Raw genomic sequence first — 15352 nt, forward strand, 5'->3', positions numbered from 1 at the left:
GTTATTTATTTATTTATTTATTTATTTTCAAAATTGTGCCATCAAGGTGTCGTCAGCGCTCGCAAGCTAACTGCACACTACGGTGGTACAAGAGGGTCTCGTGAAAGTAACCACTGATGCGAGTGAAGGTGCTCCTGTTCTTGAATGAGGGGGAACTTCAATGGTGAGACACAGTTAAACGCTATCGAGCTCATGCAGGTGACGTCACCATTTTCACGGCGCCATATTGCCGGTCAAAAAGAGCTGCTCGACAGCGTGGGGGACATTGAACCGGAGCAGAATATTCAGAATGCCCGAGACTTGTTGTGCTGTTGGTCGTTACAAGAGACGAGACAGATATTCAAAGAGGTCATTCTATGGAATACCAGATGAAAAGACTGGAAAAGATCGATGGATTTCGGCAATTAAAGGGGATGGATGGTGCCCAACGAAATGCACATGCCTGTGTAACGATCACTTCACTTCAGGTCGAGACTATTCTTCTCAATCTCAAATTACCAAAAAGTATTTATAATGGAAAATTGGCTCATTTGAGAACAATGCGTTTAAAACAAAAAACAGGAAGTCGTCTCCAACGTACACAAAGGGTGTTGCAACCACACGTTAATCTTTGGTAAACTTTTCCTTGACAGATTTTTTTTTCCAATATGCATTGTCCTCAAAGGAGTCCAATGCGTATTTAAAAAAAGAAAATAAACCATCGGTCACAGAGGTTTACCGAAGTTCGTGTGGGTGAAACGCGCTTCCGTGTACAGGGGCTGAAGCCTATCCAAGCGATTTATTAGATCCAGTTGTCCAAGACAAGCGGAAGCTGGTTAATAGTCCAATTTCTTATCGGCGAAAACATCGACTTCGGCATTAATTATGGGTCCTCTATGCCAAGTGTCTCTCATTTTTCCACGTACCTTCGTTTATCATCACATTCTAAATGTTTAACGGTGTCAGACAAAACTCTGGACGTCGTCTCCAACCGACTTAGCATTGAAGAATGGTTTGTTTGACCGGCACTTGCGGCCAGTGACGTGATTTGATGACGTAGGTGCACGGGCTTTAATTTTATTGAAACGTGTATAATGCATGCAGAAAATGGCCACAGAAAGAAACGATTGTTGTGCATCCCTAACTGCTGTTGTGGCCAAACAGCTTCAAGTCCACCAGCATATTCATCCAGGGGCGGCAGTAAGAAATGTGCAGCTCAACATTTTCTCATGGTTCAGATGACGGGTCAATGCGATCAATATTTTCACGACCCACCTAGCCAATACTACACTATACCCATTCAATGTAATGGAGGCTGAGTGTTAATTGGTACAGAGTCAGAGGAACATAAGTAAACAATTGCCCAATCCACCCCCACCCCATTTTATTTTATTTTATTTTTGCAGAAGCATACAAAAAATGAAGTGAAGTTGTCAGTGTGTTTGTTAAACGGTCGTCTAAGGAATGTACGTGCATAACGACAAAAAAAAAAAAAAGGGGGATGGCCTGTGTGTTTTGTGGTGTTGCAGGGAGGGGGTTATTTTGAGGGAACATCTGTTTTTCCGCCGATCACCATATGATTTTCAGTAATTAGCACTTGCATGGGTTCAGTCTTGCGCTACTCTCTTTACACAGGTAGGTATGGAAGGTTTTCTAACCACAACCTGCCACCTGCAGAGGTGTGCAGACTAGCCAAATATTGTACTCAAGTAAGAGTCCTGTAGTCCTCCAAACATTTATTTGAGTAAGGGTAAGAAAGTACTCAAAAAAAAAACTACGAGAGTAAATTGTGAACAATGTCTGATTAAGAACAAAAATCAAATGAAATAAAAAACAATAATAATATATGGGAGTCCACACACACCTGCCACTATTTCAGTAATCTATCGCAATAATAGAGAAATACAAGTCGACCATTCTAGCAGAGTAAAAGTATTGATTTTTGTTTCTTGATTCTCAAGTTTGGTTCATTGAAACTACTCTCGCAAGTACAATTTATCCAAAATGTTATTTGGGTAAATGTAATGGAGTAAATTATTTCACGCCTTTTGTCGTCTGTAAAATCATAGCGCAGAGTTCTTGGATTTGTAAACAGTAACAAATTTGAATAATTTATTATCTCACGTGAACAGAGAGAGAGGTCTCTGCACATGTTACATTTTTGTATTAACAAATGAGATCAGTGCCCTGCGATTGGCTGGCAACCAGTTCAGGGTGTACCCCGCTTCCTGCCGTTGACAGCTGGGATAGGCACCAGCACTCCCCGCGACGCTCGTGAGGATAAGCGACAAAGAAAATGGATGGATGGACAAATAAGATCACGATGAATCTCATCTTTACATTTATAGTTCAAATCGTATTTCATTTCACATATTTGTTTAGGTTTGTCCATACATCTGTGGAGATTCTCAGACGTTATGGCAATCGGCGAAGGGGGAATCGAGGCAACCAGACTGTTCTTGCTGGTTGAAGACGTTCCATCTATAAGCCAAAAGGCATCTTAAGTTCGAACTTTTATAGGTTTAGGTTTGTCCTTTTTTTAACATCGATTTAAATGCTGACCCTTTTTGTGACATCATCTTTTTACTGGAATGCAGTGGAAAAATCCTTCGAAAGGATCCAAACTCATCACTGGGCAAAATTTTGTTCAATGAATTAGATCAACCGCTGCAACAATTGTGTTGCACACAAACAAACATGTTGCCGATTGTTCACAGTGACCACAGCAATAACTGTAACCACAGACATTAAGCGTGGTATGTGCACAAAGTTGATGCATTTCGAGCAAAATTGACATTCTCGCCCATTGTCGTGCTTCCTTTTAATCAGAAAGGAAACGAGTGCTAAATAGGGTGATAGATAAAGCATGCCCGAGTAGAAACATTCCATAGTTTTTTTTGTAGGGGGAGTCACTTGGATAGGATGCTTTGTTAAAAAGGAACAATTTAGCCATCTGTTCTACTGAAGGAAACACCAGGAAACGTTTGCCCAAGAAATGAACGCATTAAACAAAGCCAACCGCTGAAGGGAGGGAAAGCGAGTGGCGAACGCATCTCAGAAATAAACTAGTCACCGAACCCGGTGAGTGCATGACGGTTGTTTTTGTGTGCGCGCGAGTGCGATGAGAGGTTGCAGCTGACAACAAAAGATAATATAGAGCAAAGAAGAAGAAAAAAAAAAAATCTGTCAGTTAAGTGGAAGTGGGAACGCACGGTAGCGGAAACAGCCTTTCGTCTGGTCGAGGCCCCTGCAATGCCTGCTGTCATGTCCTGCGTTGGCAGGGCAGCAGACGAGGCGGTGCGGCTTTGAACCCAGAAGAACACCATCCCGCGTTGTTTAGAAAAGCAACGTGGTCACACCCACACCCACCATAAATCATTGCAAGGTTGCAAAAAAAAACTATCACTCCAGTTCGCTATGATCTATTTAGTGTTATCTTGATAAAGAAGAATCATCACACAAAATTTTATCCCTGCATTTTACTCAAAAACCACGCGTATACTGTATATAAAATATATTGATTCGTCACGCCATTACTGTACTTTGGAGAGGATTAATTAGCCTTTCCCTGTTCACTACTGACAATAGATACTAGTGAATTAGAAGAAGGGCTGAAAGTCAGGAGACATGCTGTCCAAAAATGCTCCCCCCCCACCCCGAGCCTCTAAATTACCTCAGCTGACACCGCTGGCCCACTTCTGTTCCGCACTCAGGCCACTGGCTGAGTAGGTCAAGACCTCCCCTTTTCAAGCGCAGGTCAAAGCCACATAACTCTTTACCTAAAGTGATGGTCAGTGTGATTCTGTGTCTTGCCAGGGTCAACCAGAGGTTCCTGGCCACTGAGGTTCATGGCAATACAATAAAGTAATCAATCTCGGCCCTGGGCCCACGTCAATAAGATACTCCCAGACTGAGGAGGGTCACCACCTGTTCCTTGGCCTCTCCTTGGACTGTCCTGGCCTCCCGAAGCGCTTCTTGTCTTGGATTTCACCGTCACTGTCCTGAAGAGGAAACTGCCGGGCGTAATCAAGCCTTGACACTCTGACCAAATCAAGACCAGGAGGTGGCTCCAAAGCCATTTGAGGAGGATTATATTATCATACTGTGGTGGTCAACAAAGAACGGAAAAACAAATATACTACATGCACGTGCCCTGTACAAGATGAATTATTCCCTTCCTTCTTTCGGACATTGCCACTATCGGTGTTTCCCTCGCAAGCTTACCATGAATGGAAGACAGACAGCATTGTTGGCTGCTGCCAAGATGAGGCAGCAGTTAATTCCCAACTGTCCTCCCTTTCCTGCTTGAAAGACAGGTATAGCGTTTCGAGCAGCTGCAGCTGGCTGGATGCAACCAAGATGGGAGTGCACCTTTTCAAGCAGGTGAAATAACCTTTCCTGCCTTCTCTCGCAACCCAAACAGACTGTCCAAACAATAGCACTGCTCGCCTTTTTTTTTTTTTTTAATCCCAACCTTGCTTGATTTCCAATTAAAGAAAACAAATGATACTAAAATCACAGCTCATGCTATGTTGAACACCAAGGAATAGGATTTTGAGGCGGGTTTCAAAGACGGTCAACGAAAGGGCTTGTCTAACGTGGACCAGTACTGTAATAGGAAAATGTTCTATCCCTTCTTAGCTTCCGCTTAGACTTCGCTACCTCCTGGAGCCGCTGGTCAGCTGGTCTGAGGCACCAGGCACGAGCGCAGCGACGGGCGAGACCATTTTGAGATTTGTAGAGAGAATCTCAGAATGAATTCTAAAGTGCACAGGCATTCAGTGGAGGGAGGCCAGAACTGGAGTAATGTGCTCCCTCTTACTTGTTCCAGTTCAGACGCAAGCAGCACCATTTTGATTGCTCAAATTTTGAAGGATTATATAGGTCTACACGCACCAATGCTGTCAGACCAGATGGAAAAACACACCCAGGTTGTTAAACTTATTGTTTCATACATTAATCAATTTCTGCATATGATATGATATATGGACTGTAGGTGAAAGAGACCACACCCCGGATTAGTTAATAGTCAATCACAGTGCACACATACTCTGACAACCATTCGTGAGAAACGATCCCGCAACGGTTGCCCCGCTGTCAGCCACGTGTACCGCGACACTGCCAACGATGCCCCTAACCAAAAGCTCATTTTACCCAACTTGAATTATTCATGGATTATCTCTCGCACAGATGCACCTACGATGAAAATTTCAGACCCCTCCATGAATTTCTAAGCGGGAGAACTTCCAATATAGCTGGGTGTTCAAATACTTATTTTCGTCACTGTATATATTTATTTGCAAACGCTGACAACTGAGTTTTTTATTTTAGAAGCCTTTCCAAAAAGTCGGTTGACCTAAAAGGAGTTTGAGTATTGACGCAAGGCCAAAAGGCACAGAACATTACATGTTTTTAAAAATAACCATTTTTGTGTGGGCACGACCTAAAAATATATACCAACCCTGCGAAAAGTGGAAATTACAAATTCACTGTAAGCAGGGAGAGGAGCTGTTTGATAATCCAGCACATTTTGTTTCCCGACCTTAACTTATTTACCCCCACCCACCCCACCGACCCCTCTTTCTCCCAAACGCTCCCTCGTGACAACATGTCACCTTATTAAGCAGCTCAATCTGCATGCTATTTGCATACATCTGTTGTATCTTATTGATTGCTTCTCATTCTTTAAGATTCATGAAACATAATTAATGACAACCCCTCTGGTGCCACACCCGAGGGACAGCTAATGCCGCCGCAACAACCGAGGGCATTTCATCAGAGGGCACAAGTGGCCTCGTCACGGTGGCACCGGGCCCGTTTCCATCCCGGTCCCTCCGCTGCCACTGGCTGTCCTCGATCTGCCCCCCCCCCCTAATAAGGAGAGCCCTTCCTGGGCCACGTTAACTAAAAGGACAATTATCCCGAGAACAATGATGCTTTTCACAGGGGCGGTGTTGTCATTAATGCAATGGATCAGGTTACAGCAAGCAGCCTGACCTAATTAAGGTCTGCTATCTGTGGCGTCTCATTGTTTGTTTGTTGTTTTTTTTTTTTTTTTTTTTTTACAAAATGGAGAGACTAGTTTTGTTTTTCGGGAGGAGGAGCTAGAAAATAGAAGGGGTTGTGCTTTGTCTTGATAATTCAGCAACGTATTTTTACGACACTCGTTTAACATTTCATACGCAATTTTGTCACAGTCACATATTCCAATGATCAAATGATGATATTAAAAGTGAAATTGTTTGTATCTGAAGCATATTGGGCAGGCCACTGTGGTGGAGCATTGAGAAGGAAGTTTCACAGTCACCTCTACTGTAAACGGGTTGTCCTACCGAAAAGTGCACTACATGAACTAAAGTGTTAAGTCACACGTTGCAATAAATGAACTTATCAAACAGTGGTTGGGTGTGGCTCACTTCTTCTTTTCCTTTCGGCTTGTCCCGATTAGTAGTCGCCACAGTGTGTCATCTTTTTCCACCTAAGCCTATCTCGTGTATCCTCCTCTCTAACGCCCACAGTCTTCATGTCCTCCCTCACAACATCCATCTACCTTTCCTTTGGTCTCGCTCTCGCTCTTTTGCCTGGCAGCTCCATCCTAAGAACCCTTCTACCAATGTACTCTCTCTCTCGCGCCTCTGGACATGTCCAAACCGTCTAAAGTCTGTTCTCTCGAACCTTGTCTCCAAAACATCCAACTTTAGCTGTCTCTCTAATGAGCTCATTTCTAAGCCTATCCAACCTGCTCACTCCAAGCGAGAACCTCAGCATCTTCATTTCTGCCAACTCCAGTTCTGCTTCCTGTTGTTTCTGCAGTGCCACCGCCTCTAATCCGTACATCATGACCGGCCTCGGCACCGTTTTAGAGACTTTGCCCTTCATCGTAGCGGAGACTCTTCTGTCACATAAAACACCAGAGACCTTCCCCCAGGTGTTCCACCACCGCTTTGACCAGTTACTTCACTTCCTTACCACACTCTCCATTGGTCTGTATTGTTGACCCCAAGTATTTAAAGTCATCCACCCCTCGCTATCTCTTCTCCCTGGAGCTTCCCTCTTCCTCCTCTGCCCCTCACATTCATGCAAATATATTCTGTGGCTCACCAAATCTTAATATGTTAGCAAAACATACATGTCTTAACCTCCTGTCAAAGAATTGATACAGAATGATGCGTTGTTTGGGAAGAACCATTTTTGTTCCAGCAGACAAAAAGCAAGCCCTCTGGGCTCCTAACATCACCCCAAAGAGAAGATGAGCAGGGCCTCTTTCAGGTCAAATATAGTAAAAATCCACCCATCTATCATCAATTCCTGTAAGTGTATTGGGAATGTGTTCCAATACTTGTGTTTTTCCTGAGCTACCCACTCTGGGATGTGTTGCTTTGCAATGACATCTGACTTTTTATTTCCTGCTGACTTTTTGTGGGTATTTAGTCACCACCGACCAACAACACTGGGGAATCTGAATGAATAACAGAGCGTGAGTGAGCGTCTGTGTGTGGAGTGTGAGTGTGTACCGTATGTGTTGGGCAAAGGGAAACAGGGTTGAGACTCGGCAAATCTGTTTGTCCTCTGAAGAGGATTGGTTCTGATGATGAGACATAAAATCATCCACAGCCATTAAGACAGCTTTAATGAAATGTTTTTGAGGTTTTTTTTTTGCTGTCTCAGGACTCCGAGACAATCACAGGCAGCAGAGCAGCCAATCATCTGGAATCCGGAGTCGTAAAAAGCCACCTTCAAAGTTTGTTTATTTTCGGTATCTAAGAGGTGTGTGGTGGTGGTGGTGCTGGTTCACGTGGGAGGGTATAAAACTTGCGCAAACAAAGACGCACAAGTGCAGCGGATCTGGTTTGGCAAGTGTATGTATATATAAATATATATGTCCGTACTCGCGGGGTATTGTGATTGCGATTGAAATGTCAACAATGGACGAGTTCAGAGAGAGGACGACGAGTATGCGAGTATGAGGGTTGATCTCCTGCACTTTGTCAAAGCTTCTGAAATACTCATATTCCCTGCAAAAGCACAATAAGAATGAAAAGAAACAAAACAAAAAAAAAGGTAAGTCAGTGAAACTATCAGCCAAACGAAGATTTACCTCCTGCCCACGATGCCCGTGCCCGGGGCCACGGTGACCCCATCGTGACTGCTCTTTGCATCACAGCAACGCCGCCGCTTCCATTTATCCTGCTTTTCGCTCTCAACAAGAAAAATGTACTGTTTTAAGTAATCCTTGTTTGTCCTGACCATAATTGATTGGGTAATCCTGGTTTAACATGCACTAAAGCCAGTGCTTAAGAATCTATTAAGAGGGCTAGCAGCTTAAAGAGGAAGGATCTGTCTAACGTTGACTGCGAGATCTGTGCTTTATGACTTAAGATGTTGGAAAGTTGGAAGTGGACTGAATGCCACTGACCCAAAATAGGTCGCGTCTCCAGGTCATGTGACCAAGTCTGACTTTTTTTTTTTTTTTTAAACATCCCTCTAGCTCAGTTTCAATCTTTCTCGATGCGCTGGCACGATGACGTATCCATATGCCAAAGATTTATCTCCAGGTCTCCATCAGCAAATCTCTCGGCATTCTTCCATTTCGCCGCCAAGACATTCCTGGTGGCGTTTGCGCCGGCGTCTACCTAGAGCCGCAGCCACCCAAGTCTGTGTCAACTTGACATGACACATGCCACGCCGCACGCTCGTCACTGTGACAGCCCCGTCATAATCAACGCAAATCCCTCAGCGTCAGCATGAGCAGTGAAGGTATTATGTGGGAGAGGAAGGGAAAGGCAAGACGCACTAAGTACAGGTCATTGCGCTGTCGTGTCAGTGGCTGTGGGTGAACGTGCACGCACGACGGCGCAGGACCGGAGTGGGCTAATTCCCGCCGCTCCTCCTCCTGCACGGCCACTGCCGCGGTTTATGCGTAACGTGGGAGTGGGGGGCCTGGGTCTCGCGCTGGCACACGCGCACCAAAGACGAGCAGGAGAATAATGCTCAGGAAGACCTTTACCCTAATGGGCCCCACTACTGTAATTACAAGGCACAGATTTCAGATCAGGCACTTAAGTAGCCAGCGGAGAGTGCGCCGAAGACAAAAAGCTCTGTAATTATCGTCTGCCTCCTCTGTCCGGCTATTGCAACTTCGGTTACCTGTCACGCTGTTATTTTGTCGGGAGAGTCCGTCGCTGCCCCGATCCGTGGCCGGAAGCGCCCCTGCCGGTGCGCCTGCCCGCGCAGGACGCACATTTCTACTCACTGAGGCGACTGACGACATGGCACACAAAGACAGAGGAAACCTGAGACCTCGCGAGCACATGAATGCATTTTTTTTTTTTTTTTTTTTTTTACAAGACAAGGGAGGATGAGGAGAAGGAGGGGGTGTGCTCAGTTTGCTCCAGACAAAAGATCCATTGTACACTGAAACTTTATATACATATTAGAAACTCGACACGGGTAGCCCCTGAAAGTAGGATTCTTGTAACTGTGAACAAGATAATATTACCTATTCTTTTCTTCTGTCCAAAACAAAAAGCAAAGCTTTCAAGGCCAGTTTTTTTTTTCTTTCTTCCTTTCAAGCAAGGCTCTGAGTCTTCACGATGGACTCTTTGTTTTTGTGCGCGGTCATCTAATATCAGTGATAAGAGAGCTGTGGTCTCCAGGCAGTTTTGCGGCCCATTAGGTAACACATTCCCTGGGCCGAGCAAAAACGCGACACACAACTTGTCGACAGAGATTTGCACCGGTTCTGGTTTACTACCTTGGCGTCAGCTCTCAAGTGTTCTGAAAGCAACGTTGTGTCCAAAACGACACCGGTTCCATCAACCTATTCAGCCTGGAATGCATTCAAGTCTGTCCGAATCTTTGTGAACAAGAGCAACTTGTTTCTCTTAATGCTCCTTTTATCGCTGAAGTCGCCACCTTTTAATTGTGTTCATTCCAATATCAGTGACAATGCAGGGGAAAAAAAAGCTAACAGAGTGTATTGTGAGTCACGGAAAAACAAACACGACACAATGTGTCCTTTCGTGTCTTTTGTCCTTTCTCACCTGAAGTGCATGTGAAAATCAAGCCTTTAAGAACCATTTGACAACGACAGCCTAACACATAATCCTGCAGATTGCATCATGAGCATCTAGACATGTTACTAAACCAAAACAACCGTGTAGGCAGATGGAATGCCAGACACCTGCGACTTTGTAATAATGACTTTTAAAAAAAAAAAACAACAATAATTATCTGTTGTTGGTGTTTTCCAAACAACAAATTATAAATGATCGTCATGTCGTACCAGGGCAGCGTCGACTGCCGTAAAAAAATTCCTTGTGTTTTTACACGCTTCGCTCATAAAGCTGATTCAGATTCTGATCAATTAGTAGTAGCAGCAAATAGACACAGGCCACTAGATTTTGATAGTATGATAATCGTGAGTAAAAATATTCGGCTCACCTCACCTTAACACATTCTTGTAAATACAGTTCTTCAATTTCTATTCTTTCCCATCCCCCCAAGCACCCATATAACACCAACTGAGGCTACATAAGTCAAAACCAAGAAGAACATCATTTTTCTAAAATAAAAGATGAATCCAAACTACAGTTCAACAATAAAAGTACCGTTTTCTAAAAAGAATGACTAGCTACTTTCTGCATTCAAAATACAGATCATACAGGTAGTAGGAAGTTTTAGCGGCTTTAAATCTGACTTTGTAAATATTTTTTCAAATCCTGCTTTCATCTCGAAGGCATCAGAGTGGCAGGAAAAAAAATACAAATCTATAATCTGCCAGAGTTTAAATGATTTTTTTTTGGTTTTTGTTTTCCTAGTTGATTATAATGTGATGAAAGTCAAGTTGAAGATGATCATTCTTGACGTCAGTCGTCGTTATGATTAGTGGAAGTTCTGTGCATGTTTCTTTTTAACAAACGGGTCAGTATCATTTGTTGATACTCGACACTTGGGCACTTTGCAGACGGGCAAGACGAGAGTCCTCATAAAATTAGACAACTGGAAGATGAGAGTAGCAAAATGTGATTACAGATTACTCAACGTGTTGAACGTCAACGCGGCGTAGGAAAGTCGACTAAACGGTTTAACCACGACTCTGTAATAACACAAATTTTCAAATTTTTGGGAAACTTTTCCTCTTACTCGTGGCCGGCGAGAGATTTGGCAGCGGCCTGATACTTTTTCGGTCTTGTAAGTGTTTTTTTCCAAAATGTGAGCAACTATTGAAAACGTTCAACCAACTAAAAGGGCAGTCAGCCCTCGCCTTCACAATAATAGACAACAAACATAGGCGTGGGGTGACTAATCCTGGTGCTTTCCATTTTGGTTCTGGCGCAGTCTTTCTATCACAAAGACATTCAGTGAGTGTTTGGATAGCAGACAACTTCCATTTTTACAAGTTCTATTAATGTGGGATCTAGGTGGATGATTCATGGAGAACAAGACCTGGAATTTGTCAGCCCAAATTCTTCCATGATACAGAGGTTAACTTTTTCCACTGATCTAGGGGTAGCTAATAACAACTCCGACCAGTACATGCTAAGCTGATTTAAATGTTTATCGTGCACTGGTGAACCGACTGTTATGATTATCCGCGTGCCAGGAAAAAGAAATATAACGGTGCAGGTTTGAACGCAGAACAAACCGCTTGAATGATTTGTGGGTCTCAACGGTTGTGTGTGTGGAACCAGGACATGACATCAAGTTAAATGATGAAACAGGGGCCCTAATGGGCGGGAGCGGACCAGACTGGCGTGGACCGACAAAAGATCACTTTCATATAATTCAAAAATGAACATCGTTTTGTCTGTCTGGCCTTTTGTTTCATTCATGTTTGGACTGGCTGCTGTGGCATTGTCACAGTGTATCTGACGGAAGTGGCAAGCGTGGGTTGGTGTGATCTTAAAAGCCTTTAGAGAGCAAAGAGGGCTCTAAGTTAGTTTTAATAGGCACATTATTTCTCCCCCTAGCACCCGCACAGGCTCCACTCTGAGCCAGTGGCTGTTTGAAGTTGGTAACAGCTGTAGTGTTCCAGCCTTTATTTAGAGGTCAGCACACTGACTTCACTTAAAAGCAGAGCAGGACTGAAGGAGAGAAAGAGAGAGAGGAAAAAGAAGACAAAGCAGTGGGTGGAGAAATAAAGAAAGACCGAGGGAGAGGTGAAAGAATGAGTAAAGGGAAAAAAAAGAGTTACTAGCGCAGCCAGGGATTAGCACAGGGAGAGGTTAAAAGTTTGTAGTGTTGCATCTGGCCTCCTGCCTGCTGTGTTGTTTATTGCCGCAGGCTTGAAGATCTTCTGCCAACTTTAACCACACCTGAACCACTAGACAACACACACGCACACATAACACACAACACAGACACACACGGACAAAACAGGAAAAGGCAAATGCAGCGCCTGCATTTCGATCCAATGTTTTGGCAGGAAAATTCCAGATTGACAGTCTTTTCGTGCTAACAAATTGTCTGCACGTCTGCATGCGAATTCTCACGACTTCTCATTTCTTAATACTCGCCCGTGTAATAGCACCATGACATTGTGAAATCGCACCCCTTTCGCAATTCTACCTTCCCACAGTCGCCCAAGAGCGGCGTCCCGATTCAGACAATGCACCCTTTAGGAAGACCCAGTTGGCCTTTGGAGGTGACATCTTCACAGGCACTTTGGACAGCTGAGCTTTCTCAAAGGGCTTGTTGCATATTTCCAGTCTTTGGCCCGTCCTCGAACGACGCGGTCGAGCGTGACTGAAGGGGACCATCATGGAAAAAAATTAATTGAAGACTTTTCAGCACACCAAGTGATTTAGCAACACAGATCTATCGTCAAACTGCAACAGAAAAACTGCAACCTTGCAACAGGTTTGGATGGCTCACATAAAATATACTGTGCAGCATTATATTTTTTGTTCAACCACAAAAACATGGTGTGTTTGTCACGGAAGATGCACATGGCCACACAAAAGATAGAACAGGCAAAAAAAAAGGGGGGGGGGGTGTAGATATTTAGAGAGGCTTCTGGCACTAACAGATCATTCCACTACTGATTGACTGAATTTTGTGACCGGCTTTGCTTTCTAGCAACAGCTACATATAAAATTATACATATATTTGAGTATTATTGAAAAAAAATCCTCACTTACTGCAGATGCCAATCATTTGGGTTTTACGTTTACAACTCAGTGCGTTGTCATTTTTTGCAAAAGCTTAAATTGATTTTTGATTTGGTTGTTACAGCTGTGACATTGAGATGGCACTGAAAGTTTGAATCCCAGCAAATGTGGTGAGCGGTGGTTAGCCAACCCTTTTGTCGAATCTCGCATACTTCCCAACAAATTACTAGGAGGTTGTGGGGGACTCGCTTTGTGTGCGGTGGGCCTTTAGCTTACATCCCGATGCTAAGTAGCGGCGTGTTAGCATGAAAAATCTCTGATCATAAAGTTTTTCAGGGTTTTTGGTCCCATAGAGTGAATCTTATCTAATGTCAAATGATCAGTGTACAAAACTGGTACTGTGTAACCTCCAAAGTCAAACAAGCTAGATACTGAACATGCTATAAAGAGGACCAGTGATAGCAAACAGGGAGAGCATGATAATACCCACAGACCAGGAAATCACCATTTCAGAGGGAAGGGTTTTGCGGCTGAGTACGCTATGATCCACGCAAGTCAATGTCAATTACAGGCACAAATTAATTTCACAGAACAAAACACGAATAGTTTTGCTTTGCGGAACCTTCGTCGTTCCCTCTCAATTATGTGTCACTCTTTGGTACATGTGCATGTACCTCGTCTCTCCTCATCTGGGTTGGGGCGCCCCTACCCATATGAGGACAAGCACTAGAGAAAAGGGACAGATGTTATAAATCCGTTAACGTCTCTTCAGACTTGTATGACAGTTAGAAATGTCAAATGTGGTAAATAAAGGCTTTGGAATGGCGACACTTATGCTGGTTTGAGCCTGAAATGAATCAATTTCACTTCACTCCAGAGTTGGGTCTCGATATGTTATGTTTCTAAACTCAGCATTAAAGAAGACATCATCTCGGGATATATGATGGCTGCGACGACAGTTGGGACGTATCCTGCAAAAGTCTGCTGCATTTAAAGAGCTTTTGAATCTCGCTTGCATTTGACGTCATCCGCCATTAAAAACGGCCTACAAAAGTCGCCGCACATTAGCCGGGACAAGTGTTTCCTCTCAAACCTACACAAGAAGTTGAGTGAAGTCAGGGCCAATGGGAGCTGTCATATTTCATATAGAAATCCAATGCGCCACTGGGCAGCAATATATCACGGGCTAGGTCAGAGGGACACGGAGTCACTGTGGGCAGAAATCACACGCATACACAAAGAAGAATGTCCAGATGCCACCCACCACAGTTCTGGGGACAGATCCTTCTCTGTTCAACCGCTCTCTTGTTGCTGGAAATTCCCTCAATGACATGCCAGCTTACACGGTGTGCATACGCAGACCAGCATGCAAATAGTCTCGTAATAAATGGTGAGGGCACATGAGGCCAGAGAAAAGAAAGGGAGAGGACATTTAAAAGATGTCAAGGAAAATAGGTTCCGGGTATTCCCGTAGTCGGAGACCTTTTTAACCAATAAGCAGAAGCCACCCTCCCTCCCTTGCCCTGGTCCTCTGAACTCAAAGTGGCCAGTGCTGGAATGCTGAAAGCGAGTTATGTTCACATGCACATCAAAAGTGATTAAGTACAAGCCTTGTGGATTAAGATGAGTCCGTAGACCTTCACATCTCTAGTTAACCTCCCCAGAGCACTTGGCTTCCTCCTGCCACAACAGTATCCAAGTCCGTCTTGGCCCCCGACACTGGCTCCTCCTTTGCTTGTGGAAGTAATACCAGATTACAGAGCAACTGTTGTTAAATGTTGATATAATGTGTTTTTCTTGTTCTTTTTTCCCCCCTTCCACTCTCTTTGTTTGGACAGCTGCACCGCAACAGCGGGACATCTAGCGCCGCCGCTTACTTTCAGCAGAACTGACATTTCACTTCAGCACAACCAGTACAACGTACACCGCAGCTATCCAAAGGGGGCTTCTACTGGTCACAATGTCTGATTAAATAAATGGTTTATATGTGGTAGCTATTTGCAACCATTCCATTATTTCTACTGCTTGTCCTTGATAAAAATAAATAAAGCACAGCTGTGTCAGTATTGGGACACTCCAAAGCGCTGCGAGGGTTAACTAATCCGTCCATGACTCAGGTATTATGGGACAAGTCCAGACAGGATACATGCAACACAAACACAAAGATATGCATCGTTCACAATAAGGGGGTGTTCTCACAGGACGGCTTTTAAAAACAAAACAGAACAGCAGACGCTTCGACACCGCTCTTAAAAAATAGA

At 43.9% G+C, this 15352-nt stretch overlaps 1 protein-coding gene across 8 annotated transcripts in view; it reads right to left on the reverse strand.

Annotated features, from left to right (window-relative positions):
* The window catches only part of zfhx3b (zinc finger homeobox 3b), a 418235-nt gene that overhangs the window by 129236 nt on the left and 273647 nt on the right, over positions 1 to 15352 (reverse strand). Inside the window, exon 1 of one of the 8 annotated variants that reach the window (XM_061813998.1) lies at positions 9127 to 10152. The exons of the other annotated variants lie outside the window; for them this stretch is intronic. The gene's annotated coding sequence lies outside the window, so the exon portion shown is untranslated. Of the gene's footprint in view, positions 1 to 9126; positions 10153 to 15352 lie in introns of those variants that run through there. 8 annotated transcript variants of the gene reach the window in all.

The sequence above is a fragment of the Syngnathoides biaculeatus genome, chromosome 3 (assembly GCF_019802595.1).
Source record: "Syngnathoides biaculeatus isolate LvHL_M chromosome 3, ASM1980259v1, whole genome shotgun sequence".
NCBI lineage: Eukaryota > Metazoa > Chordata > Actinopteri > Syngnathiformes > Syngnathidae > Syngnathoides > Syngnathoides biaculeatus.